Source organism: Bufo gargarizans, chromosome 5, assembly GCF_014858855.1.
Source record: "Bufo gargarizans isolate SCDJY-AF-19 chromosome 5, ASM1485885v1, whole genome shotgun sequence".
Taxonomy (NCBI): Eukaryota; Metazoa; Chordata; class Amphibia; order Anura; family Bufonidae; genus Bufo; species Bufo gargarizans.
The window spans coordinates 268,687,475-268,713,515 of record NC_058084.1 but is presented as its reverse complement, the minus strand read 5'-3'; the positions used below and the strand labels follow the sequence as shown (position 1 = coordinate 268,713,515).

The following is a 26,041-nucleotide window of genomic DNA, read 5'->3' as shown; positions in this document are numbered from 1 at the left end:
AAGGTGAAATGTTGACTCATGATCACCACCAGACACTGAGTTTACCCTTTTTAATGGAGGCCTTTACTGCAGCAGTTCTCAGTTGCTGTTTGTGGGTCTGTCTGTCTGACGTTTAGTCTTTTAGTCTTTAACAAGTGAAATGCTCTATTGGGTTCAGATCCGGGGACTGACTTGGCTATTCAATAATAATCCACTTCTTTGCTTTAATAAGCAACCTTGGTTGCTTTGGCTTTATGTTTTGGGCTATTGTCCATCTGTATTATGAAACGCCGACCAATCAGTTTGGCTGGATTTGAGCACATAGTAGGTCTCTAAAAAAAACCAGAATTCATCCGGCTGCTTCTGTCCTGTGTCACATCATCAATAAACACCCGGGACCCAGTGCCACTGGCAGCCATGCATGCCCAAGCCATCACACTGCCTCCGCCGTGTTTTACAGATGATGTGGTATGCTTTGGATCATGAGCTGTACCATGCCTTCGCCATACTTTTTTTTATTTCCAGCATTCGGGTAGAGGTTGATCTTGGTTTCATCTGTCCAAAGAATGTTCTTCCAGAAGTGTGCTGTTTTTTTTTAAGATATTTTTTTTTAGCAAGTCCAATCTAGCCGCCTTATTCTTGAGGCTTATGAGTGACTTGCACCGTGCAGTGAACCCTCTGTATTTACTTTCATGCAGTCTTCTCTTTATGGTAGATTTGGATATTGATACGCCTATATCCTGGAGAGTGTTGTTCACTTGGTGGGCTGTTGTGAAGGGGTTTCTCTTCATCATGGTAATTATTCCGCGATCATCCACCACTGTTGTCTTCCATGGGCGTCCAGGTCTTTTTGCATTGTTGAGCTCACCAGTGCTTTCTTTCTCTCTCAGGATGTACCAAACTGTCGAATTTTGCCACTCCTAATAGTGTAGCAATTTCTCGGATAGTTTTTTTTCTGTTTTTGCAGATGAAGGATGGCTTGTTTCACATGAGAGCTCTTTTGACCGCATGTTTACTTCTCAGCAAAATCTTCAAAATGCGAGCACCACACCTCAAATCAACTCCAGACCTTTTATGTGCTTATTTGAGATTGAAATAATGAAGGAATTGCCCACACCTGCCCATGAAATAGCCTTTGAGCCAATTGTCCAATTACTTTTGGTCTCTTTAAAAACAGTGTGCCACATGTAAAAGGAGCTGAAACTTAAATCCTTCATCCAATTTTTTATGTGGATACCCTCAAATTAAAGCTATATAAACCAACTTGAATATGTTTTAGTAAACAAGATTTGTGTCATTGTCCAAATATATATACACACACACACACGAGAAACTCGAAAAATTTAAATAGCTTGCAAAAGCCCATTTATTTCAGTAATGCAAATTAAAAGGAGTTGCATTAATGCAGCTTAAAATTAGAATTTTCTGAAAAGGTTCAATATTCTAGGCTCAAAGTGTCACACTCTAGCCAGCTAATTAATCCATACCCCCTGAGCAAAGGGTACCTCAAAATTGTGACTGGGGTTTCATAAGCTATAAACCATAATCATCCAAATTATACCAAATAAAGGCTTGAAATATCTCGCTCTGCATGTAATGAGTCTATCTCATATGTTAGTTTCACCTTTTAAGTTGCATTACTGAAATAAATGAACTTTGCACAATATTCAAATTTTTCGAGTTTCACCTGCATATATGGACCTAACTGTAGGATTCCCCTGCATAACAGAAACTGGATGGATCAGTTATGCAGGCCATAGATGGAATGCCTCTAAAGACATTCCGTTCTGCATTCAGTCATAGAATTGTGTTATGGTCCATGGTAACAGAACCCATAACGCAATTCACCTTTTAGGACCAAACGAAGTACAAGCGAATTTAAAATATGAAATACGCTCATCTCTAGTCATAACCCCTGGATACGAGCAGTGTATCATGAAATAAAAAAATGAATTCGGCCAGCAAAGGAGGCACTATAGATAATGACAATACATTAGTAAGTGCCTTGTATTAACTCTCTCTACAAAATGCTATTTGCTGAAGTGAGAATTCCTTTAATTTCTTAAAATCTGCCATACACTGATCAGTAGCGACGTGTCCCCCATGTATCATGTCAAACTAAGTCAGAGCACTACAAATGGCAGTAGGGGACAGTGCTCCAGACTAAAAAAAAATAAAAAATACCTTGTAGCCATTGGCTCCTGAACTGAAAAATTTAGGAGCCAAATTACATTTTTAGTTGCCAAATGGCAATAGTCGATCAAATCGGCGTAGAGTTGTTTCGATACCAAAATTTTGATTCACTTTTGTCACCAAAAAAAAGTATTGCGATACTCAATACCACGCAAAAAAAAAAAAAAGCTGCGTGCATTTCGCATTTTATCAAACGTTCGGCCTATAATGGAACAGTCCTATGCTATTTTTTGGGGTGACAAGGTGACAAAAATGGCGAATCGCATGGTTTTTATTTATTTCTGTTACGGCGCTCACCGCATAGGACATATTTTTAAATAATGTATTAGTTTGGACTTTTCGGACGCAGCGCTATGTAATATGTTTATTTATTTATTTATTGTTTATATATTTTATATGTAAAATTGGGAAGGGGGGGTTTAAACTTAATATTTTAGGGTACTTTCACACTAGCGTTTTTCTTTTCCGGCACTGAGTTCCGGTCACAGGGGCTCTATACCGGAAAAGAACAGATCCGTTTTATCCCTATGCATTCTGAATGGAGAGCAATCCGTTCAGGATGCATCAGGATGTCTTCAGTTCAGTCATTTTGAGTGATCAGGCAAAAGATAAAACCGTAGCATGCTACAGTTTTATCTCCGGCGAAAAAAACTGAAGACTTGCCTGAATGCCGGATCCGGCATTTTTCCCCATTGGAATGTATTAGTGCCAGATCCGGCATTTAAAATACCGGAATGCCGGATCCTTCCGTCCGGGCAGACCAGTAAAAATGTGCAAAAAGATACAAGACGAATCCGTCTGTCCACATGACAAGCGGAGAGATGGATTTGTTCTTGCAATGCATTTGTCTCACAAATGCTTTCAGTCACATCCAGATCGGCGGATCCAGCAGGCAGTTCCAACGACTGAACTGCTTGCCGGATCACACTGCCACAAGTGTGAAAGTAGCCTTAGGGCTGTTTCACAAGAGCGGATGCATTGCGCGGCATCCGCTCCGTGAAAGAGTGCCAAGACCCGATGCAGACTGCAGAGGCACGGAGCACTAACATGATTGATAATGCTCCGTGCCTCTCTGTGACCTCTTTACTACGAAATCACAGTGACAACTGTATCTCACTGTGATTTCATAGTAAAGAGGTTACAGAGAGGCACGGAGCATTATCAGCCATGTTAGTGCTCCGTGCCTCTGCAGTCTGCATCGGGTCTTGGCTGTCATTCACGGAGCGGATGTCACGCACGGCATCCGCTCGTGTGAAACAGCCCTTAGAGTTTGTGTTTTTTTGTTGTTCTTTTTTAACTTACTATTAGCCCCCTTAGGGGCTGGAACCCTTGTCCTAGTCACCCTTAGGCCCCTTTCACATGGGCGAGATTTGTGCTTTTTTCACACAATGCAGGCCCCATAGAGGTCAATGGGGCTGCGTGAAAAATCGCAAGCAAGTGTGGATGCGGTGCGATTTTCATGCATGGTTGCTAGGATGAAAGTCTATTCACTGTGTTGTTTAATGGCGACAAAACTAAAAAGTCTTGTCACCATTTGTAAATTCTAAGTCGCATTGGCGACCATTTTGGTCGCCATCTGGAGCCCTCAGGGAGTGACGGAGCTGAATCCAGCACCAGGGAGCAGGTAAGTACGCTTCCCTTCGCAGGTCCTGCAAGGTTGGGCCTCGTAGAAAGGCCCCAACAACCCCATTTAGTAACCATTTCTTAACGTTACTAAATGCGCCAAAGAATTGTAATCTAATTCTCATGAAATATTATTTTTATCTCTAGGCGTGTCCAAACAAACTGCATGTACACATTCTATCTCCAGGTAGACTTGATTGTATTCTGTAACAACTATACAAGCAAGTAGTGACACAGTAAAATCATATTTGCAAATACTTATCCTGGCATATTCAAAACTGCACTGGGCAATGCAAACACAGGTGAACAGTGCCTGCCTCCCCCCTGCCACCATCGGCTGGAATAAAGCTGAATTTCACTGCCTAAACAGGATTTGAAACGTACGGTATCAACCTTTCAAATACCTTACTGTGAATTTCCACACATGTTGCCAAGGTAGATGTTAAAGGCTGGAAGATGCAAATACAATTACCTTCTGTTCTAGTCAAGCGTTTGTTCTAGGAACATTTCTCAAAAGGAAGACAGAAAATTAAAATATTGTATTCCAAAATGTACCAATCAATTTTCTGCAGTAGAAGTCCAAAAAGATACAAAATGATTTCCAGCATCCAAAGAGCAAATGCTAATAATTAGTGCTCGCATGCTCGCTAGAATACCAGTTCGGCTCGAGCATCGCTATGCTCGGCACATGGCGGTATTTGGTCGAGTACCACATGTGCTTGATCGCAATGCTCGAGTCTCTTTCCCGCACGTTTCGCAGCTGCTAAGCAGCCAATAAACGTGCAGGTAAGTACCGCCATCACTGTAATGCCAGTAGCCATGTTGGCTATATAGCACCCGATGACGTGTGTTCGGCTCATTCTAAGTCAATTTTCTACAAAAATGTTTCATAGACCCAAAAGTCCTTGTAAGAACTATTGTGTGTGACAGCAGCAATATATGTTTGCAGCGCAACCTGCGCAAAATACTGTGTAATAGGCCGCTGCGGACAGTTAAATGAATCGCCCCACATCTCCTGTGTAAATTGTGCGCACCCCTAAAATATCAGCGACATCCAGTGTGCTTTTTTTGTAGACACTGCAAACTGTGACATTACCTGTGGTACCTGTCCTGTACTAAGTTTCCTCATCACAACATTGAAAGTTGATAGGGCAGACATCCGAATGGATCGTCGCCGTCACGTGCGATTGTCCCCAGGTTATCTAGAGTCACCAAAGTGGCAGCAGGCCCTCGCCCAAAATTTTTAGATGGTCAGATCAGCAGGCCCTTGCTCCCAATGTTTTTGAGGGTCACCAACAGGCCATCAATCATACATTTTTCAAGGCCGTGTATGATGCCCTCCTTTATGTGTAACAAAGGGTGTATGGGAGTGTCAGTTCCTTTCACTTTATATACAAAGTAAATATACAGGAAAGAATGTTTCAATTTTTCCTCAAAAATAAATTTTTTCTTAGGTTTTGTGCGAATTTTTGTCAGTTTGTAAAATTGGCGTGACAACATAGTTCCCAGCAGTAACCTGCAAGTACAAAATGCATCTATACATCCTTGCTGTTCCAAAACCATTTTGGTGACGTTTCCTTAAAGGGCTTCTGTCACCCCACTAAAGTGATATTTTTTTTTTGGGCTAGTCAAATTAGTTATATTGCGATATATGACAATATAATTGTGTTACTTACTTTGATCCAGCAGTTTCTGCAAAAAACGAAGTTTTAATATATGTAAATTCGGTCTCTACCAGCAAGTAGGGCGGCTACTTGCTGGTAGCTGCTGCAGAAATCCGCCCCCTCGTCGTGTTGATTGACAGGGCCAGCCGGGATCTCCTCCTCCGGCCAGCCCTGTCGGCATTTCAAAAATCGCGCGCCTGTGTGGATTCGGCGCAGGCGCTCTGAGATGAGGAGGCTCGTCTCCTCAGAACTCCCTCAGTGCGCCTGCGCCGATGACATCACCGAAATAGAAGACGTCATCGGCGCAGGCGCACTGAGGGAGTGCTGAGGAGACGAGCCTCCTCATCTCAGAGCGCCTGCGCCGAATCCACACAGGCGTGCGATTTTTGAAATACTGACAGGGCTGGCCGGAGGAGGAGATCCCAGCTGGCCCTGTCAATCAACACGACGAGGGGGCGGATTTCTGCAGCAGCTACCAGCAAGTAGCCGCCCTACTTGCTGGAAGAGACCGAATTTACATATATTAAAACTTCGTTTTTTGCAGAAACTGCTGGATCAAAGTAAGTAACACAATTATATTGTCATATATCGCAATATAACTAATTTGACTAGCCCAAAAAAAAAAAAAAAAACACTTTAGTGGGGTGACAGAAGCCCTTTAAGTTTATGACATTTTCCCATGAACCAGGCACCCCCCCCCCCCCCTCTTCAGAGCAGGGGGTACCTGGTTTAATGCTCGGGTTCTCCCATTGACTTCCATTATACTCGGGTGTACCCTGGAAAGGTAAAAAGGTGGATTGAAGATCTCTTCAAAATTGCTGTAGTTAAGCTAGCAATTTTTAAAAAATATGTTTCGATTTCAGGGCAATTTCTCTCAAATCCTGCAGTTTTATAACTAAATCGGTGCATTCCTAAACAATGATTTACCCTCCAGCAAAGTCAAGTTATAACCATAGACAAAGTAACAGCTACTCTTTTCTTTATAGAGTAACACGTGACATGTAAGGGTACTTTCACACTAGCGTTTTTCTTTTCCGGCACGAAGTTCAGTAATAGGGGCTCAATAACGGAAACGGGCTGATCAGTTTCAGCCCCATGTATTCTGAAGGAAGACAAATCCGTTCAGGGTGCATCAGGATGTCTTCAGTTCAGTCACTGAACAGCGTTTTGGACTGAGGAAATACCACAACATGCTGCGGTATTGCGGTATTATCTCCGTCCAGAATTCCGGATCACTTGCCGGCATAAATTTACATTGAAATGTATTAGTGCCGGATCCGGCATTAAAAATACTGCAATGCCGGATCTGTCCTTCCAGTCTGCGCATGCGCAGACCGGTAAAGATATGAAACAAATATATATCACTGATCTGTTTCTCCGGATGACATCCGGAGAGACGGATCCGTTCTTGCAATCCATTTGTAAGATGGATCCGCACCCAAATCCCTCTACAAATGCAGTCAGTTTGCATGTAGATTGCCGGATCCAGCAGGCAGTCCCGGCGACGGAACTGCTTGCCGGATCACTCTGCCACAAGTGTGAAAGTAGCCTAACTTGCTTTGAAATCTATTCCAACTTAGCAGCAATTTAGCCAGCCAAATTGGAGCCAAAAATAAGAGTGGATCATAAAAGAATTAAAGGGGTTGTCTGGGTTCAGAGCTGAACCCGGACATAATCCCTTCTTTACCCAGTCAGCCCATATGAGTTGAGCATCTAAGCATTTAATGTTTCCGGTAATGTCACCGGCACGAATGGGTGGTCTTTAGTGCTACCCTAGCCTGTAAAAAAGGCTAAGGCAGCGCTAAACACCAGCCATCAGTGCCAGTGACATCACCGGGATCACTGCTAGGTGGAAGCCTATGCCTTGCAGTGTAATAATGTAAACAAAAAGCCCTTGTCCAGTGCAATGCAGCTCAGGGCAAGGGGGAGCACAGGGGCGTAGTTAAAAGCTCATGGGCCCTGGTGCAAGAGTTCAGATTGGGCCCCTGTCCCTCGGTGCTTGTTGGCAAGGGGCAGAGAAGCACATAGCCTTCCTGCTGCCTGAGGCAAACATTGAAAGGGCACCCCTCGTGCCAAATTCTTAACCTAACCCCTTCCCTCCAGCCAGAGGTGTAAATTGACCAGCATGCACTTTCTATAATGCCAGTGTCTTATGTGGCACAAGGGTCTTTGGGCCCCCTCAGGCTCCTGGGCCGGTAGCGACTGCTACCTCTGCACCCGCTATAGCTACGCCCCTGGGGGAGCATCAGAGCATGAAATGCTCCAATGCTCCACCCAGAGGGGTCAAGAACGGGTTATGTCTGGGTTCAGCTGGACAACCCTTTTAAAGTATAAAGGACAGATGTGACTTTTTTAATTCAAAACCTGCATCAGAAAACCTGAATGTGTGGCCGTACCCTTAAGGGTTGTGTGGCTAACCAATGAAGTGCCCACTGAATTCAATGAACATAGGAATAGGACACTGAACCAATAACAGTGCATTCCTGCGAACACTTGTTCATGATACTCTGGCCAACTAAATATGCCGCCGATCACCCGACAACAAGCAGAATGCTGGTTCATCGGGTGATCCTGTTGTTCATGCAGGCACCACCAATCATTGCTTATGGGCAGCAGATCCTGCAGACCGGAAACAATGATTCTGTATGGGGAATAGGGATCGCTACAACGATCTTCTATTCACCACAGTCCCCTGCGGTCTTGTGATCAGTGAGAGTCCCAGCAGTGGGGCCTTCAACCGTCAAATACAGTTAACCTATTCTGTAGAAGGGTGATACATTTCAGTTATGGGACAATGACTATAAACGGAGTCTCTCACCTTGATTAAGGACTATCATATATGCCGGATAGTGCCCAGATCCCTAACGGATCCCATTAGAGTGATTAGAGATCTGGCGGTGCACAATACAGTGGACGCTGGAACAGATAGTAGTCCTTAATCGAGGTGACATCTGCAACACAGCAATGATTTATCATCAAGTTCTATTTCCATAACTGAAGTGTATCTACTCCGTCACCTGATCAGTACCTGAAAACAAACCAACGCCTGACAGTCATATGGTTCATCTGTGTACAAGAAGATCATCTCCACTAACAATGCAAAGTACATTAGAAAGGTCTTTACGGCTTACCTACAGTACATAATGTTACTTACCGTGATACAAATGCCAAACAGCACTGGTGTAAAGAGGTGTCAATTTTCATGTCTTGAGATTACATTGTTTAGCAGGACTATATAAGCAAGGTTGACTGCCTTCAGGCATGACCAGTCATCATCATCATCATCATCATCATGTGCACCTCTGCTGAGGTGTCAGGTGTATCAGTTACTAACATTCCTAGTGGGAAATATTTTCATATAGCCATGTTGTGCCTCCTATTCCTCCTAGAAATGTATGAATTAACTGCCAGCTGTCTGCAATAAAAGGTCCAAATGGGTGTTACCAGTTGAGAGGGGTGTCCCTGTACATTGTAACAATGGCAGCACTGATAATGTCACCCCCAATGTATACTATTTTAAAGGGGTTGTGTCATCTGAGACATTGGTGGCATATCGCTGGGAATATGCCCCAAAGTCTGATAGGGTGGGTCTCAGAGGTTGGACCTGCACTTATCTCCAGGACAGGGCCCCCCCACCCCAGAAAGTGAAGGAGAGTGCACCATAAACTCCCAGGGAGTTCCGAAAAAAGCTGAGAGCCTGTTTAGCCATTTTCATTAGTCCCATCGAAATGAATAGAGGATGGCCAAGCATGAATGGCTGCTTTACACTCACTTTGGGGGTCCCGTTCTGGAGATAATTGTGGGTCCCACACATGGCGCTGACGGCATACCCTAATGATCAGTACACAAGGATGCTAGTATATTAATATATGGGCAGCTATACTTTCCATGCAGTGAAAACTGATTAGGCAGCTAGATTCTACAGAATGATTTTTCTAACAAGACTGCTGATGGGACTCTTTGTAATACCGCCATTTTCTGTCTGCTGGGCTTTTTTCAGCCCTAGCAGTGTATAGATCAGGCTTTTGCTGTGTTTACTTGCGGGTAATCGCACTCATGGGACATTCCTATAGCTGCTATTTGGAATTCAATATCCCACAGGCATTTAAACAGTTGTGAAGCAAAGGGCATTGGTCTATCTACTCTATATATTAACAGCAAGAAGTGAAGCCCAACAAAAGTGACAGACTCTTCAGAGAAAATTTAAACTTAGTGACCAGTATGACCATTACCCAGCCAGGAACCACTGGTCAGTAATGTATAGGAAGGCTGTCAGGTTCATAGGCTGCGTTGTGCAGGTGGCACAAGGAGTCCAGTCACAGTGCTCCTGGAGAGTCCCATTATTTTTAGATAAAATGCATTGGAAGGTATCACAGGGAATACTTATTCCAAACAAGGTGTTCTGATTGAGCAATATACTATTACATGTAACACTTTTTCTATACAGGATCTTATATACTGTCAGAATTATTTTTATAAAAAGGTATAAATATATTTTTCTTTCACATTTCATTACTGTAATCAAGGTAAGTGGGAGATCATAAAACTATAAAACAGTCTGAATAGCAAATCCAATGCTACCACAAACAAATGCATAACAAATCCCTGCTGATATGACTTCCCTGTACCCAACAAATATAGATCTATGATAACCAAATTGTGCCACAGCAGCTACCTGATAAGGTTTTGTTTGAGTTAAGAATTATATCCAGATATAAGTGCATGGCTGTCTAGACACTACTTCTATTATCTTACCATCATAAATGGTTATAACAGCTCAACCTATACGCTCAACATTGAAACTACAACACCAAGACAGACAAGCCATAAGGTTATGCAAATCAAGGAAGTAGCAGGTGCCACCAAGATCAGCAGATTATCACATTTTCAACCACCTAGCTCCAATCTGTGGCACGTGAAAGGGGCATAAAAGCCAGACTGAAAGCAGTAGATTTTTAGCCACATGAAACCTAAAAAAATAAATAAAAATTGATCAAATCTGTGTGGGATGATTGTGTAATGCCTACTGATTGTTGACGGGCTCGTTCTCACCACTTGCCACAAACTGAGAGGGACAGAATCCTTGAACTGAGAGGCCTTGGTTTATCACTCGAGCAGATCACTACACATCTAAGCCCAGAGCTGTTCAACGCAACATGTCCCAGTGGCTGGAAGAACAACAACAAACTGGAATGACAGCAGGAGGTGTATGGACAGATCATCTGATTAGAAGAATGACGCGTAGTGATCCATCCTGTAATGCAAGAGATACTGGAAGTCACATCCCAATTTGCGTACCAAGATGTGCAAGTTATGATCCATATAGCAATATGTTCTTCAGATTTAGCCTTCAAAAGCTTTTCTGGGAGTGCAAGATCGAAAACCAATCCTCAGAAAGGTCATCCACATCTATCATTAGGTGGGAGTACGGCTCCTGGCACCCTTGCCAATCAGCTGTGAGGTTTTCCTTGGTCACATAGCTATGTGCACCTCAGTCCCATTCAAATGGAACAGACATGGGCTTCAATGCCAAGTACAACCACTATACGGAACTGTGCTTTGAGGATGCCGACACAGATTGGTCATCAATACGGCACGCCTTAAAAGTAGAATACTCCTGCGGTACCTAACCACCGTGTCATCTTACTCCAACATTACAAAATATACCTGACTGAATAAGACCTATACACTTCTATTAATATTCTAATAATAATCACAGCTGGACATACACAACCAAGAACCCTATTTTATATGGCGAGTCCCTAGAGCAGCTGTACAAAATATTACCCTTTTCTTCTGTAGATTATTTTCTTTTTAATGACTTACATTTCTCAGATGTTACAAGTTAACGTTTAATAAAAAAATATTTTATACTGAAAATTTTGTAATGATTTAATATGATGGAAAATGTAGTGGTGTGTGGTCAAGCTGGATGCAAACATTCAACAGCAGAACATCTTTAGAAATTGTTGTGAAATATTAAGAACATGACAGCATCATTAAGGAACTGCCCTGAAATCACTATGCATTCTGCATTCTTATGTTCATATATTAGCATGTGACATGGCAGGGACAAACACAAACAGAACACCCCTGCGCAAGAAAGGCGCATGGAGACCCTCATTTTGTCTCCAACATTCCAATAGTAATTGAGAGCCCAGTACTTACATACAGTTTAACATGGTAGTTAGAAGCTGCTCACTTCTTTTAAGGTGGCAGTGGACTCTACTGAACCTCTGAAGGGATCCAGATCCAAATTACTCCTACAACTCCCACCGCCGTCAATTGTATTTTGTAGCAGATGTCTGAAGCATCTTCTGGCAAACAATTGCAGTCAACCAAATGATCTCCATCCATTTTCCTGCAACACTTTGATTTCAACTTCTTCTACATAAAGCCTTTATATCAGCTTTGTATGATACTCAATATCAACATAGAAGAAGCAGAGGACCAAGCAGAACCAGACCCTGCAATTTATGCTTCTGCTCAGACTAAATAAACCACACACAAGTAATTACACTACATAGATTTGCTATTCTTCCCGACCCCCCCCCCCCCCCCCATATACATGCAAACATGGTTTGGTACATGAGTTGTCAATGGGGAGAAGAAGGTAAGCTGCTGTGCTAACAAATGATTATGTTGAAATCCAATATGGTTTCCTATGACATGGGAGAGTTGGCACACCCCTGTAGACATTAATTGGCCGGCATTAAATATGTATGTGCAACTTAAAAAGGGGTTGTCTGGGAATATATACTTTTCCCGATGCCCAGAGCTTTCCTTTGCTAGGAAAAGTATCATGCTTACCTACTCCACCACTCTGGTCCTACATGCCAGCTCCCACATGTCCATCTTTCAGTCCACAGCTTGTTTCCTTCCTCCCTAGCATGGTCACCTGATCTGCTGAAGCCAACCACTATCTTCAGAGGTGGTGTGTACACAACAGATACATCACTGCTGAAGCCAGTGGTTGGCTGCATCAGAGTAGGTGAACACGCCCATACTGGGCAAGACGTAAACAAGCCGCAGACCAGAAGATGGATACACGATAGCAAGCATGTAGGACCAGAGTTGCAGGGAACCGGTAAGTATGATTCTTTCCCTAGCAGAGGCAGGCTACAAGAATCAGGAAAAGAGTATCTATTCCAGGACATTTTTCATTAAATATTAATGATAGTCCTATGAATGTAGTGTTAACACACACACACACACTTGGTAAGTTATCACATTTAGCCAACGCGTTGTGATTGTGACTTAACTATACTACATCTGTAGCTGGGAGCCAGCATTTACTCTTACTTGTACACAGAATATCTCCATTAAGGTCCATTCACACATCCGCACTTTGGTTCCGGATCCGATCCGTATAATTGTGCGGACCCATTCATTTTCAATGGGGACGGAAAAGATGCAGACAGCACACAGTGTGGTGTCCGCATCCACATTTCCGATCCGCGGCCCCGCAAAAAAAAAAAAAAAAAAATTAGAACATGTCCTATTCTTGTCCGCAGCTGGGGTGGCGGTCCGGTGTTTTCTTGATCGGCAAAACACTGTGGTCGTGTGAATGGACCCTAATCCAAAGAATCAAAGTGTTCACTCTCATGTCAGGCTAAAGCAGTGATGGAGAACCTTTTACAGACCGAGTGCCCAAACTGCAACCCAAAGCCTACTTATTTATCGCAAAATGCCAACACGGCAATTTACCCTGAATACTACAGTCCAGTATAGTGTATCTTCCATGTAATTTACCATTTAGCTATAATAGCCTGTCTACATTCAATGTGCTGCATGTGCTGTTCAGAGTGCGCCCTGCGCTGATGAATGGCAGCAAAAGTCTAAGGCATCTTGGCACGCCTTAGACAATTTCCAGGGTGCGGGTGTCCACAGAGAGCTCTGGGTGCCACCTCTGGGCTAGAGCGACGATAAAGTATTATTTTCAGGAAGCTAAACAGGAGATTTTGCATTACCTGAAATGTTTGAATTTTTTGTGCTCATATTTTACAGTCACAAGCTATTTAAGATTTAACAAGGCTAATCGAATATATATAAAAATATTGAAACAAGGAAGAGATTGCTGTGTAAATTACAGTTGCACCAAAATGTGCAGTCACGGAATGTAGCCACATTTACGAGGTTTGCAAACCATTTCTGGTAAGATAATCAGGTATGCATATCACATCATTACTGTTGCTTAGGCTACCACACTGGAGTTTGAGATAGAGCCAATGAATTGCAAGGCTGAAGAGATTTGTCTTTTCTCCATTTTAGTTCTGAGAATCCCATGACCTTTCATTTAGGACATAATATAACATCATTGTTCCTCTTGGAAATGAACGACAAATTATAACTTGCTTTCGTGCTACTCAAAAGGGATACTTTGCCAAGTACCCACTAACATGTTGGATTTACCGTGGAATGCTGTACAGTGCAGCATTCCACAGTAAAGACAAAACAGCAGTCTGGCGTCAGCAACCATGAAGTCTGCACTGTACCAGGAAATTCTTATAGAGTATGTCCAGTCATTTGTATGTAAATCTGCAGCACAGAAACAATGATTTTGGTGCTGGCTAGTGTTGATCGAGCAAAGTGCTCGAGTAGAACACTTTGGGATGTTCGGATGCTTTACAGAGCACCCGAGCACAATACAAGTCAATGGGAGAACCAAAGCATTAAACCAGGCACCCCCTGCTCTGAAGAGGGGAGGGTGCCGAGTCCCACTGAGGTCTATGAAGAAAATAGCTGTACAGTGGGGGAATCCCCCAGTGCAAGTCCGCACTTAGGAGTTCCTGCTCTGACGCCATATATAGCTATGTCCATATATGGAGTCAGTGCTTGGGGGACACCCAGTGTATTTTAATCTAATTTAGCCTCTATTTCTGAAAAGTTTCTTCTGGGATTTAAACTCACAACCTTCTACATTAGAGGCAAGAACCTTAACCACTCAGCTATAAAGCTGAATGATAACCTGTGTCAGAAAAACCTCATAGTAGTTTGTCATGTAGTAAGTATTCCTATACAGCAGAAGTATCATATTATATTTAACTGCAGGTTAACATGCAGCGCTATAGCGTAGTGGTTAAGGTTCTTGGCTCTAATGTAGAAGATTGCGAGTTCAAATCCTGGCAGAAACATTTCAGAAATAGAGGCTAAATTTAATAATAATAATAATAAATATTTAGTAATTATATATTATAATATATGTAAATATATTATGGCTAAACAGTAGTAGTTTCCCACATATTATGCATTCATATATATCAGGGGGAAAAAAAGCCGGTTTGAGATCTGCATTTATATAAGCAGGCAAATAACACGAGTTTGTGAGCGTTCAAGTTTTTGATTTTTAAGTGTGTGTTTGTTTTAAGTGTGTGACTTCAGATTCAGGGACTTTAGGAGAGGACATCCTTATCACTGCACTATATTGTATTTTTCTCTTCTTCTGTAATCCCCATTTAGCATGTGTTCCATTATTGACAGCGCAGTCCAGTGTACATCTTGTCTAATGTATGCAGTCCTGGAACAGCCGTTTGAGGGTGCACATCTGTTAAAAATGTGAGCAAATTGCCCGTTTGGAATTGCACATAGAGTATCTAACCGGGCGAATTTCAACACTGAGAAGAGTTGACAATTTGGAAAAGAGTTTGCTGCTCACTGAGCAAGCACTCTATGGGGTAGATATGGGGGAGGGTGGTAGCGAGGAGGCTCAGGAAAGTGAGGTAGCTAGCTGGGTAACAGTTAGAAATCAGGGTAGAGGGAAGAGTGCCAAGCAGGCTAGCCCGCATCTGACACACCCCAACACGTTTGCACGGTTGGCAGATGAGGAGGATGTCAGTTCAGGGAGAGCACCGCTGCAGCTGGACACTTCCCCTGCCAGTCAGGGGAATGTCCGCTCCAGTAAGCAGGGGACCAGGAGAGCAGGGCAGGCCAGACAGGTATTAATAGTGGAAGACTCAATTATTAGGGGTACAGATAGGGCAATCTGTCATAAAGACCAGGATTGTCGAACGGTGTGTTGTCTTCCTGGCGCTCGAGTTCGACACATCGTGGATCGGGTTGACAAATTATTGGGAGGGGCTGTTGAAGATCCAGCAGTCATGGTCCATATTGGAACGAATGACGAAGTTAGAGGCCGGTGGAGCATCCTAAATTTAGGTCAAAAGCTTAGGGCAATGTCCTCAAAAGGTAGTATTTTCCCAAATACTACCGGTACCATGAGCCACACAAGAAAGGCAGCAGGAGATTAGAGAGGTTAACAAGTTGCTCAAGAACTGGTGTAGGAAGGAGGGGTTTGGGTTCCTGGAGAACTGGGCTGACTTCTCTGTTGGCTACAGGCTCTATCATAGGGATGGGCTGCACCTCAATGGGGAAGGGGCAGCTGTGTTGGGGGAGAAGATGGCTAGAAGGTTGGAGGAGTGTTTAAACTAGGGGATGGGGGGAGGGTATAGGATGGGAAGATAGTGCAGATAGAGACCGAGGGCAAGGTAATGGGACTGGGGGAGGAATGGATGGAGGTACTAGAAAAGTTTAGAAGGAAAAGTGAGGGTAAAAAAAAATATACATAAACCTCTTAAATGTATGTATACTAATGCCAGAAGCCTGACTAATAAAACTGCAGAACTGGAATTAGTGATGTGCGAGGACGACTATGACCTAGTGGGAATAACTGAGACATGGCTGGAAGATAGCTATGACTGGGTTATAGTCTGTTTAGAAAGGATTGCCAAAACCGGAGAGGAGTCGGGGTCTGCCTTTATGTAAGTCCTGTCTAAAGCCCACAGTCCGAGAAGATATAAATGAGGGACATGAACATGTGGAGTCACTGTGGGTAGAAATACATGGAGTCAAAAAATTACTAATAGGAGTTTACTATAAACCACCTAATATACCAGAATCCATAGAAAATCTAATACTAAACTAGATAGACGAGGTGGCAAATCATAATGAGGTGGTTATTATGGGGGATTTCAACTACCCAGATATAGACTGGGAAACTGAATCTTGTATATCTCATAAAGGAAACAGGTTCTTGGCAATAAGGACCCGACTAGGGGGATGGCCATACTGGACTTAGTATAAACCAATAGACCTGACAGAACAACAGATGTGCAGGTTGGGGGACACCTGGGAAATAGTGACCATAAAGTAATAACCTTCCAATTATCATTCAAAAGAGTGTTTCGTCGGGGAGGAACAAAAATACCAAAACTTCAAAAAAGCTACATTTAAACATATAAACTGTCGGATGAAATGCAGAATGTAAAAAGTAAATTCCCCATTAAAAGTGCCCTGTCTGACCGAGGAAGAAGTACAACAGCAACTTAAAAATATTAAGCTAGACAAATTGCCAGGACCAGATGGCATACACCCCCCGTATCCTAAGAGAGTCTATACTGACAGGGAGTGTTCCACAGGATTGGCGCATAGCAAATGTGGTGCCAATATTCAAAAAGGGTCCAAAAATAGAGCCCGGAAACTACAGGCTGGTAAGGTTAACATCTGTCGTGGGAAAGCTGTTTGAAGGTTTTCTAAGAGATGCTATCTTGGAGCAGTCAATGAAAATAAGCAAATAACGCCATATCAGCATGGCTTTATGAGGGATCAGTCATGTCAAACTAATTTAATCAGTTTCTATGAGGAGGTAAGTTCTAGACTTGACAGAGGTGAATAAATGGATGTCGTGTATCTGGACTTCTCCAAAGCATTTGACATTGTACCACATAAAAGGTTAGTATATGAAATGATAATGCTCGGACTGGGAAAAAATGTCAGTATGTGGGTAAGCAACTGGCTCAATGATAGAAAACAGAGGGTGGTTATTAATGGTACACACTCAGATTGGGTCACTGTCACTAGTGGGTACCTCAGGGGTCAGTATTGGGCCCTATTCTCTTCAATATATTTATTAATGATCTTGTAGAAGTCTTGCACAGTAAAATATACATTTTTGCAGATGACACTAAACTGGGTAAAGTAATTAACATGGAGGAGGACAGTATACTACTACAGATGGATCTGGATAGATTGGAGGCTTGGGCAGAGAAGTGGCAGATGAGGTTTAACAATGACAAATGTAAGGTTATGCAAAAAAGGAAGGAATAATGCAAGTTACCCGTACATACTAAATCGTAAAACACTGGGTAACACTGACATGGAAAAGGACCTTGGAATTTCAGTGAACAGCAAACTAAGCTGTAGAAACCAGTATCAGGCAGCTGCTGCCAAGGCCAATAAGATAATGGGTTGCATCAAAAGGGCATAGATGGCCGTGATGAGAACATAGTCCTACCACTTTACAAATCACTAGTCAGACCACACATGGAGTACTGTGTACAGTTCTGGGATCCTGTGAATAAAGCAGACATAGCAGAGCTGTAACGTAATAACTGGAATGGGGGTACTACAGTACCCTGAAAGATTATAAACATTACGGTTATTTACTTTAGATAAAAGATGACTTAGAGGAGATCTAAAAACTTTGAATAAATATATCAGGGGTCAGTACAGAGATCTCTCCCATCATCTATTTATCCCCAGGACTGTGACAAGGTGACATCCTCTGAGTCTGGAGGAAAGAAGGTTTGTACACAAACATAGAAGAGGATTCTTTACGGTAAGAGCAGTGAGACTATGGAACTATTTGCCTGAGGAGGTGGTGATGGGGAGTTCACTAAAAGAGTTCAAGAAGGGCCTGGATGTATTTAAAAAGTGCAATAATATTACAGGCTATAGCCACTAGAGATGGGTCGTTGATCCAGGGAGTTATACTGATTGCCTGATTGAAGTCGGGAAGGAATTTTTTTCCCCTAAAGTGGGGAAAATTGGCTTCTACCTCCCAGGGAGTATTTTGCCTTTCCCTGGATAAACTTGCAGGATAACAGGCCAAACTGGATGGACAAATGTCTTTTTTCAGCCTTATATACTATGTTACACTCCAAGTATGAAAATATATTTAATTTATAATTTTTTTGTACCGCATATACTCGAGTATAAGCCGACCCGAGTATAAGCCGAGGCCCCTAATTTTACCCCCCAAAAAATGGGAAAAATTATTGACTCGAGTATAAGACTAGGGTGGGAAATGCAGCAGCTACTGGTAAATTTCAAAAATAAAAATAGATACCGTACCAATAAAATTCTATTTTTGGGAAAATACCAGTCCATGCAAATTTTTATGTGAAAATTTGAATGCGATTTTTTTGCGAATTTTCGCAATCAAGAAAGTACCCCTCCCTACTTCATACTTGGCCATGGAGGGGGGGCTGTCCAGGGGCCGTTACTGCCGGTGTAAATCTCGCGGTCCACGTGTCTTGCGAGATTTACACTGGGAGCTTAACAGAGGTGCCGCGCGGACGTGCTGGGAGCTGACCGGAGCAGCTGTAAAAAAGGCAAGTAACAGCTTCTCCGGCTCCCAACACGTCATGGTCTGTATTATGGCAATGTAAGTTGCCATAATACAGACCTAGACTCGAGTATAAGACGAGGGGGCCTTTTGAGCACAAAAATATGTGCCAAAAAACTCGTCTTATACTCAAGTATATACGGTAATTACACATTTATTCATTTTGTGCCATACATTTTTTACAATTACAAAAATTATATAATATATTTAATTTAGCCTCTTTCTGTAATTTTTCTGCCAGGATTTGAACTCTCAACCTTCTACATTAGAGCCAAGAACCTTAACCACTACACTATAGACCTGCATGTTAACCTGCATGCAGTTAAATATAAAATTATACTTCTGCTGTAAATGAATACTTACTATATGACAAACTACTATGAGGTTTTTCTGACACAGTTTATCATTCAGATTAATAGCTGAGTGGTTAAGGTTCTTGACTCAAATGAAGAAGGTTGTGAGTTCAAATCCTGGCAGAAACATTTCAGAAAGAGGCTAAATTTGATTTAAATATACTGACTCAAGCATCTCCCTTGAGCACATGAGGTGTTCGGCTGAGCATTGCGATGCTAGAGTCTAAATGGTGTTCGGCAGAGTATGCTTGATCAACACTAGTGCTGGCCGAAACACACCATCACTCGATGAAGGAACATTTGCTCATTAATTAAATAATTGCTGGCACCTTAACATAGGTCCAAATATCGTGAACAAGCGTTAATACAAATGTTCATCCCCAATAAATGGCCTGATTGTCAGTCTTTAAAGTTTTTTTGTTTTTTTAAGGTCCTTTTACAAGGAATAATGATTTTTTTCAGCGAGTGCCTGCAGCCTGCCCTCTGAAACAGAGGATTTATACATACCATTCCTATCCTCTGCGTTGCCTCGGCTGTCTCCATCTCCCGGTCCCTGTACTCTTTTATTCCGGCAGTGCATGAGCACGGTCGGTCATACACCTCTCCAGCCAGACTGGCTTCAGCAGTCATGTGCTGCTTTTGGCCACATCACTGCTGAAGCCAGTCATTGGCTGGAGCAATGCATGTAACCATGCCCATCAGGGGTGGACAGGGAACTTATAGTGGCCCTGTGAAAAAAAACTAAAAGTAGCCCCCAATATTGTAGCTGGGTCCAAAGTGACAGAAGGTGAAGCACAACAAGTCGGCGCGATCAGTAATATCATAGTGCAAAACACAATACCATTCCACAGAGTCAAATACCACAATGCAGCACAAAATACCTCCCCAGAAGCAGTCCCTCTGCAGAGGCTATCAATAGCTGCCACATTTGGATCTCCTCCAATTGTCTCTAATATACATATGGAGCAGGGGGCTTAGGGTCCACAACGCCAAGCCAGCCCCATCTTCAGCATGCTGTCGGACATCCTCTAATAATGACCCCCATAGTTCCTCCAGTGTCAGTGAAGAGGGCTTGGGTGACACTTTGGGCATCGGTCCACCTAGAAAATTCCCTGTAGGGTCTATGGCCAGTCCGCCCCTGATGTCTATGCACCACTGGAAGAAAACATTTTGTGGACCGGAAGATTGAGACAGCGAGGTTAGTGGAGCAGGCAAGCATGAATCTTCTGTTTCAGTGGAAGGCTGTGGGCACTTGCTGAAAATAAAAATTTTCTTCGAAAAAAACCCTTTAAGATAGAGCCTGAAACTCAAGCATGGAAACCTACCAAGGTGTCTGAATGAAAACAGTTGTTAGAACACGGGAGTTACAATTCTTTGGAGGGAAAAAAAATAAAAAATAAAAGTGGGACCTGTGTAATCCACACTTCAGCTTCTAGCTTATGGGTCTATAAACCCTTAGCACAAAAAGCTGGGGATCACCCAGGTTTTTTTATATTTGTGAAATTAGCATTTATTCAACATCACTACCCAAACTGTCTGTGCTTTTACTGAACCCTGGCTTTAGCGGAGGTGAGAGATCTATAGTTTTTATGTTTTTAGATGTTTTGAGACTTCCTGCATGGGTTCACAGTAGGCTTTCTAGCTATGTTCCAGAAGTTAAATCTGTCTGACTCTGTAAGGCTAGGTGGGGCCTTTCTTTTATAAATGTGCTAGAAACCGCACTTTGCGCACCTAGGCTGTATGGGCACTGTTAATTAATTACAACTTTAAAGGTAATGGGTAATGCCTCTGTTAACCCATATATCATGTCGGAGTATCGGGTGGTCTAATAATGCACTTATTACACCAGAAAACCATATTTTATCATTGTAACAAAACTCCCAATAGTATGAAGATTACGTTTTCTACACATCTATAGTCAATACCTTATTCCAAGCATGTGTCCCACTAAACTTAGCCCAGTAGATGGAGCTGTCTTCTATAGCTGCTTCTGCCCTTCTGTATGGATTCTCCCTCCACTGGTCATTACAAGTAGAGATTAGCAAATTTCACGTTATGAAATTCGTTTACGCTTCATTTGGTGGTAAAAGCAGAATTGCGTTATGGATTCCGTTACCACGGACCATAATGCAATTCTATGACGGAATGCCTTTAGAGGCAGTTATTCATTCCATCATAATAGAAGTCTATGGGCTGCAAAACTGATCCGTTCCGTTTCCGTGATGCAGGGGAGTCCTCTCCTGCATAACGAAAACGGGACAGATCCATTATGCAGCCCATAGACTTCTATTATGACGGAATGAATAACGGAATGCCTCTTCTAAAGGCATTCTGTTATGCATTCCGTCATAGAATTGCGTTATGGTCCGTGGCAACGGAATCCATAGCGCAATTCTTCTTTTACCACCAAACGAAGTGTGAACAAATTTAAAAATATGAAATTCGCTCATCTCTAATTACAAAGCCCCAATTTAAAGAAAATGTGTTACCAAAAATGTTATCTGCTGGTTAAAACTAGATAGTGACACATCTCCTTTTTTCCTAATCTGATTTTAATTTCTGATTACAGATTTTTTTTATTCTGTTTTCTGAATATTATGGGGGCTGCCATCTTGCCATCAGCTCGTTCATAATAGCATTTACAAAGCATAGAAAAAACCGGCTTTAAAATCTGCATTAATATTCTTCTTTACTACGACCCCAATAACAGAGCATCTTAGAAAAACATCTATACCATAGATTTTATTACATTATGACCAGGGCCGTCTTTAATATTGATTGGACCCTGGGCAAAATTTAGTTGGGCCCCCTGGATCCCGCCTTCCCATACCCTAGCATGCAATCACGCCCTCCACCACAACACACACACAAAAAATCCACACATCTGGTAGAGTACAGTGAATGACTGTGAATATTTCCAGTTCTGAAGACTCCAGCGGCTCAGGATCAGTGCTCTGGGCTCAGGCTGGAAGTGGGCACCGCTCTGCAGGAAGGAGACCAGGGCTCGGCTCACCCTAGTATTACAATGCACCCAGCAGCCCACAGTATGCAGTATAGCACCCCACACTATACAGTACCCCACAGTATATAGTAGAGCAGTATAGCAGCCCACAGTATACAGCACCTCACGGTATACAACACCTCACTGTATACAGCACCCCACACTATACACGATACAGCCCCCTACACTATACAGTACAGCAGTATAGCACTCCCCCCCCCCCCCCCCACTATACAGGCCCCCCCCCACACTATACAGGCCCCCCACAGTATACAGCCCACCACACAGTATACAGCCACCACACAGTATACAGCCCACCACACAGTATACAGGCCCCCCCACACCGTATACAGGCCACCCCCCCCCCCCCACAGTATACAGCCCATTACACAATATATAGCCCACCACACAATATACAGCCCACCACACAGTATACAGCCCACCACACAGTATACAGCCCACCACACAGTATACAGCCCACCACTATACAGGATATTAACATAACAGCCCCTGTCACCTTTTTCTGATGTAATCTTTGCACAAAAAAGCTCCACAGTTAACTTCTGCAACACTCAGCAGGACCTGTGATGACCTCATAGCCATGTGACCAGTAATTGCTAGGTTACTGGTCACATGGTAATGATGTCATTAAGGTCCTAGAGCAAAACTCATTAAGGTCCTAGAATTAAGATCATTAACACAGTACGATCATGATGCCTATGTAGCCGACAGCCTGACACCAGGGGCAGTAGCTAGCAGGGCTCAAGAGGCAGCTACCTTGGGCCCCCCAGGAGCAACTGGGCCCAGGGCAGCTGCCCCTTTTGCCCCTTGGTAAAGACGGCCCTGATTATGACTGGGAAAATACAACAGAGAAGGTTACAGGGGTTCTCTGTGCCATTTATAAAAACAGTTCTTTCTAATGCTCCGTGGAAGGAAGATTGTTGGGTTAATACTTAACAGTCTCTCGCCCAGTTGAAACCACCATCCCCACTGCACTTCCACAGACTGCAGGGTCTTCCTTCTGGGTCTTAACTGGATGTGTGCACTTCTTTTCATGTTCAGCTGTATAGTAGTAAATGCATCCGAATGAGAAAAGTAGTGCATGCAACTGGGTGGAAGACCCTGCGCAGAAAGGAATCGGTAAATATTAATCTAATGATTTGATATATAGATAATAAACCGTGCAGATTTCGGAGTGGTTTTTGTGCAGATTTAATTTGAACTTTCTGCATACAAATATAAAAACGTGTGCAGGTAGCCTAATGCTCCTGTAATAACGAATTTGGTGTTTTTAGATGAATTAAGTAAAGGTTACCGTTTTATAAAGGCGACAAGTGCTGGATACAACAATGTTTTCTACAAGGGCTAGAAAAGCAATATCCTCATGTCCAAGCTATTAATGGGATCAAGACAAGTTGTCCCTAGCATCCTTCCATAAGGCAGTAGATGAAAATGTTGACAGGTTAAGAAAATGTCAACTGATGGGAATTACCTTTGAAAGGTGTTGGCCACTTTTTTTCTTATAATTTACAAAAATGCTACAAACAGTAGTAAAGGTGACCATACACCTTCAAAATCCATCTCACTTGAATCCTCCATACACATACAGACAGTTCAGCCGAGCATGTATGCAATTTCAGTGAAGAGACGTAATAAAGCTGCTGACACCTTTGGTGACTGCTTATCTCTTGGGAGAACAAAAGTATTGGGCGTTAAAATTCCAAGCACTTGATCCTTCTCTCCACAATAGATGAGGTCAGGAGCACCCATACACAGAGTGTCAGGTGGTCCTGTTGAAAATTGTTGGGTCGCCAGGACCAGCAATAGTGTAATGTGTAGGAGGGAGTTACTAATGTAGTTTAATAAGCTCATCAGTGCCACTGTCCCTCACGGAGCATTGCTACACTGTTTTGCGCAGTATGCCGGCATCCCCATTTACCAGACCCAGGCACGTGACCAGACCCATTGATCAGTGTGCTTCACTGAATAACACTCTGCACATGTGCTATAAAACCCATACCATGTGCAATGTTTTTCATTGGAGTCAGTGGATGGATAGGTCTGCTCACTAGCCCCTTAAGCTGCCATGTTGGAACTGGAGTGCTGTGTAAAGAGAGATACCAAGATACCTGGCATAAAAGGTGCGGTGTGAGTGGCCAAGTGCTCTCCAGCTGAGATCATGTTGGGAATCAGATGGTCGAGTAAATAGGAAAGCCAACATAGACAAGGGGTGGTGCATCTCAGTGGGGGACAATGCCACTGATTAACTCATGTACATTAGTAAGTTGACCAGCACTTTAGGATGAAGTGCCCAACCCCTTTAAAAGGGTTTTGCCACTTCAGAAAATAGCATTTATTAAGCAGAGAAAGTTTCCATGATTACGACCATCCTGCAGTCCAGGAGCATGGCTGTGCTTGTACACTATAGAAAAAATTACCAGTCCCGGCCACCAGACAGGTTGACATTTTTCCTGTAGTGTGCAAGCACGACCACCACTGATGGATTACAGGGTGGTTGTAACCATGGATACTGTGGATGATGATTAATAACAAACATACATATCTAAATGGCGGGGGGTCATCGACTGGTCAGTGATCATCAGAGCATTAGAGCTGCAGGAATAAATAACATCTAAATGTCTGGTGGGGTAGATGGAGGAGGTTAGATGATCTAACCCAGCCCCCCTTCCCCCATCAGCCCTTGTCCTACCACCCCATCTACCCGTACCCCTGCAAAACTTGCTAGTTTTTATTCTGTCTTGTTGACAGCATTATGTTTATTTATATTAAGATTATGTGGTTATTGTCTTATATGACTTGTTTTTGCAGAGGTTGTGTATTTGTTTACAGCTATAGTTAATCGGTACATTAAACTGTGCATATTTATGTGTGATTACAACAGTAAGTATTTAGTAAAGACTCCACAAGTTGGGGGGGGGGGGGAGGGTGGGGCGCACTTGGGCAGCTCAGCCTCTGTTGGTGGTGGACCTTGTCCCAGCCCTGCACGAATTTTATATGTGTGCTGTCCGCATCCATTCATGATGTAGAGAAAGTTAATACAAAGCACTTACTAATGTATTGCGATTGTCCAGATTGCTTCTTTTGCTGGCTGGATTCATTTTACCACATTATACACTGCTTGTTTCCATGGTTACGACCTGCAATCCATCAGTGGTGGCCGTGCTTGCACTGTACAGGAAAAAATGACAGCCTTTCTGGTGGCTGGGACCATGGGAGTGCTCACATAGGCTAGTGCTTTTTTGTATAGTGTGTAAGCACGACCACCAAGGCTGGACTGCAGGGTGGTCATAACCATGGAAACTTTCTCTGCATAATAAATGCCATTTGCTAAAATGGCAAAACCCCTTTTAGGGGCCATTCAAAACAGATCTATTTCTACTAAATCCAACATACGTACTGATCAATGCAAAATGTTGATTTGTGTAAACTCTTCAGGAAGATTTCTATCTAAACAGAAACAGCTATAGTATAGCACTGATTGGCTCATGTTAAAAAGACTAAAAATAATAATTTCTTTCACAAACCAGACACAATCAAGATTATTTAATGTCAAGTCAGAATTTATTAGACTTGTCTGAAATCTGGAGAACTGCAATGCCTCCAGAACGCCGGATGATGTTAATCACATTGTACTGGTGCTTTGTAATTGGAACAGAATGCAGATTCATTGGAAACGACATGTTCCACACATGGCCTTCTACAGCATTTACCATTCTTGTGGTGAGCCAGGAAGAAAGCCTCACATTTAGCTTATCTTGTTGGCTGACAGTGTCTGCCGCTGAGAAATGTGTGACCTCTACTTTAT

General features: G+C 42.8%; 1 protein-coding gene across 2 annotated transcripts in view; it reads right to left on the bottom strand.

Moving 5' to 3' along the window:
- BASP1 (brain abundant membrane attached signal protein 1) overlaps nt 1–26,041 on the bottom strand; it is a 79,578-nt gene that overhangs the window by 39,444 nt on the left and 14,093 nt on the right. Inside the window, exon 1 of one of the 2 annotated variants that reach the window (XM_044294567.1) lies at nt 8,614–8,735. The exons of the other annotated variant lie outside the window; for it this stretch is intronic. The gene's annotated coding sequence lies outside the window, so the exon portion shown is untranslated. Of the gene's footprint in view, nt 1–8,613; nt 8,736–26,041 lie in introns of those variants that run through there. 2 annotated transcript variants of the gene reach the window in all.